Consider the following 3,994-nt stretch of genomic DNA (forward strand, 5'->3'; position numbering starts at 1 on the left):
TAATTTCTTACCGCGGCATGACGAAAACTCGGCTAGAAGTAGATGCCGAACAACTTGCTAGTTGCAAGGCTGCTGGCGCACCTTGACTTGCACAGTCGACATGGTGGTAGTGCAGGCCGCGCCATTTCCTAAAGCAATATGAGCAAAGATGAACAATCCACTTCATAGGAAAGAAAAACAATAACATAAAGTTCTTAATGCATCGATCTTAATCGTAAAATGGAATATTCATGCTTAGTAACTAAAATTAACATATAAGATGATATGAGGTTAGCAACAGACATCTTGTGCATATAAAAAAATTCGATCTTTGCTCATGTTTTCAATCTTTGTTGTTTATCTTGTGCAGATTTTTTTTTCAAAAAACAGTGTTATGCCATCTCAAAGGTCACAAATGTGTTATGCCATCTAACCTAAACTAAACAACAATATATCTCAACACAAGCCAAACTGAATATATCTCTAAAAGCTATCAACTAACATATCTCTCTCTGTCTCTCTCTAAATGTTGCATACCAACTAGCCTACTAATCAACTAAATCAAAATGTTCTAAATCAACTAAATCAACTAGCCTACTAAATCAAATAAATCAAAATGTTCTAAATCAACTAGCCTACTAAATCAACTAAATCAAAATGTTGCATAGGAACTAGCCTACTAAATCAAAATGTAGCAGGGAGGAGGGGTTGTGGTTGGAGGAGGGAGAAGGAGGGGCGACTGGAGGAGGGAGGAGGAAGGCGAAGCGACAAGGGGTTGGCCGGCGGCGAACGGAGGAGTGGAGGGAGGACGGAGGAGGTGGGGGCAGGGAGGAGGGCGACCAGCGAAGGATTACCGAGTCCAGGGAGGAGGAGGAAGTGACGGCGGCCCAGGGGGAGGAGGGGTAGGCGACGGCGGCCGGCGGGGGAGGACCGGTGTGGGGGGATTGAGGGGGGAGATCGAGTGAGTGTGAGTGGAGAGAGGAGAGAGGAGAGTGAGGGGCGGCAGGTTGGGGAAGATAGAATGGCCTAGCAGTAGCGCGCTATAGGGAAATGCGCTACTGCTAAACGCCCTAGCAGTAGCGCCTTCTGATAAAATGCGCTACTGCTATGTGTAAGCATGTAAAGATATGCATCAAAAATACATTGATCATCAATGATCTTTTTGTGTACAATCTGAATCCTATATACCTAAGAGATTCATCCCCACTACTTGATTTATCTCAACATGCAACCCATCCACATCATCACATATGCCACATCAGCGATTATGTTGCACTTTTCTAACAGTAACAGCCATGCATGTGCCGCCTCAGCAAAAAAAATGACATTTTCTTAATTAAAAAATCTGCCATGTCATCGAAATAAAAACTAACAAATCGTGGCCTAGACCGAAGCGACCTGTCGTTTCCTTTTCTTTGTATAACTCCACAAAAGTCATCTATTGGGCAGACCTGGAGTTTTCTTTTGGTCGTTCTCTTTGTCTCTTCATTCAGATAAGGCAGGTAATTCCCCACCGATCGGTTTCTGTCTTGATTTTATTAGTCCGTTGCAAACTCCTTTCCTCTTCAACTTCGCCACTACTCCTTTCTCTTCGTCTTCTCTCTTCTGACGTAGTAGTAGTATATAATAAGTAGGATTATGGTTTCCCTTCATCCTGTCGAGCGTCAATTCCCAAGGGGATCAACACCGATGCCTGACATCGAGGCACGTGCGCAGTTGACGGACATCCCCGCAAGCAGGGCACATTGACTGCCTGCCTGAGCTCCAGCGGGCGCGCTTCATCGTGGCCAGTAGGCCTGGCCTGCTAGATGTGAAGATTGAGCCTGTCGTGCTGGCACGGCTATCCAGGCACAAGACGGTGACCGCGGCGTCCTCGACCACCACGAGGGAGGCCGCCGTCGAGCGCAACTGCAAGGACGAGCCAGACACACCACACCTCCGGGGACAACTGTTTGTTGCAGACTTGGGCGATATACAGAGCGAACGACAGCCATAATTGGGGGGCGTCGCCGCTTACCATTCTATCAAATCGGCCACCGCTGGTATCTGCCCTATCGAGTGTTGGCGCCTACAAAAAATCTCTATGGTAATGGTAGGGATGGGTCGTTGTAGGACTATCACAGTACATGAATCAAAGGCATGTTGAATTCTCTACACATCACGAGGTAGGTAAAAGATCTCTCACGGTCTCACCTCAAAAGATCTATATGAGCATGATCCATTTTTCAGACAAATTATTGAGCATAATGTAAATTAAGGTAATACTATTATTCTGGTATTCTGCTTTTTTCGCCGGAGATTGTGGTATTCTACTGCAGGAGTAGCTCATTGGTCCGAGGCTCACATTCCAGGTAAGTCCATTAGGTATGCCTTGTTGTTGCAGCTCTCTTTCTCTCATCGCACAAACGAAGGTGGAAGATGGAGCACATAATTTTTCCGGTGCACAAACGTCTCCGTCGCACGAACGGCGCCTCGGCCATACGGACGGCCTCTCTTTACTAGGCACATACCCGGGCGCGGCAACACACCGCAGCCTACCCAGAGGAGCTCTCTCACAACCGACCGGGCGCATACCACGGTCCTGGAGGAAACTACCCCATCTCTGGCTCCTAGACTCGGCTCATACCGGCGCTCTTCGATCAGTACATGGGGAAGGGTATTTATACCCGTGCACACACACCAGGCTAGCTACCACGCACGCACGCACTGACTTGGCTTGCCGCTACATGCACTCGGCCACACCGCAAGTCACGCACGCACTAGCCTAACAGCCACCACATTAGGCCACTAACCCATGCACTAACTACTCACAGGAATATCTCCACGATCAACAAGATCCAACTGTGCAGCTAACAACCATGCATGCATCAGCACAAGGGCTCGTCCGCCACTCACGCACCGCTAAGTCAAGATTATAGCTATCAATTCCTCTTCTAATCTTGATATAGCTCGCCATCAGCCATTGCCTTGTACTCGTTGCCGGCCATCCATCACACGCGACGAAGTCAGCCACGCCGCCCGACCTCCGCACCGTGGCCATCGCGCTGCATCCCTTGTTGTCGATGTTCCCGGCCACCGCGCCACGGCCGCCGCGGCCTCCATGCAGTGCTTCCACGCCGCCACGCTGTGCCACGTCGCCGCGCCACCACATAGCACCTCGACGGCCTCCGCGGTCACCGCACGTACGATGTCACCGCCCGCCGCCTCCGTCATGCGCCATGACAGCTGCAGCGCCGCCCATCTTCATAGGCCAACACACGGCTCAGAGCTCCATCGCGCAGCCGCCGCGAACATCGTCACCACCGGCACGCCTCCGGCACGGCGAACCCCGCCCAGGATGAACCGGCTCATGATACCAAATGTTGTTGCCGCTCTCTTTCTCTCATCGCACAAACGAAGGTGGAAGATGGAGCACATAATTTTTCCGGCGCACAAATGCCTCCGCCGCACGAACGGTGCCTCGGCCGTACGAACGGCCTCTCTTTACTAGGCACATACCCGAGCGCGGCAACACACCGCAGCCTACCTAGAGGAGCTCTCTCACAACCGACCGGGCGCATACCACGGTCCCAGCGGAGGCTACCCCATCTCTGGCTCCTAGACTCGGCTCATACCGGCGTTCTTCGATCAGTACATGGGGAAGGGTATTTATACCTGTGCACACACACCAGGCTAGCTACCACGCACGCACGCACTGACTTGGCTTGCCGCTACATGCACTCGGCCACACCGCAAGTCACGCACGCACTAGCCTAACAGCCACCACATTAGGCCACTAACCCATGCACTAACTACTCACAGGAATATCTCCACGATCAACAAGATCCAACTGTGCAGCTAACAACCATGCATGCATCAGCACAAGGGCTCGTCCACCACTCATGCACCGCTAAGTCAAGATTATAGCTATCATGCCTGTATCCAATTTTGGTCTGATGTTTAAGCTGTCAAGCTGGCATGGTAGGAATCAGATGTGCAGGTGAAAGGGTCATCTCGACTGGCATGTATGCCAACT

The sequence above is a fragment of the Triticum urartu genome, chromosome 2, assembly GCF_003073215.2.
Source record: "Triticum urartu cultivar G1812 chromosome 2, Tu2.1, whole genome shotgun sequence".
Taxonomy (NCBI): Eukaryota; Viridiplantae; Streptophyta; class Magnoliopsida; order Poales; family Poaceae; genus Triticum; species Triticum urartu.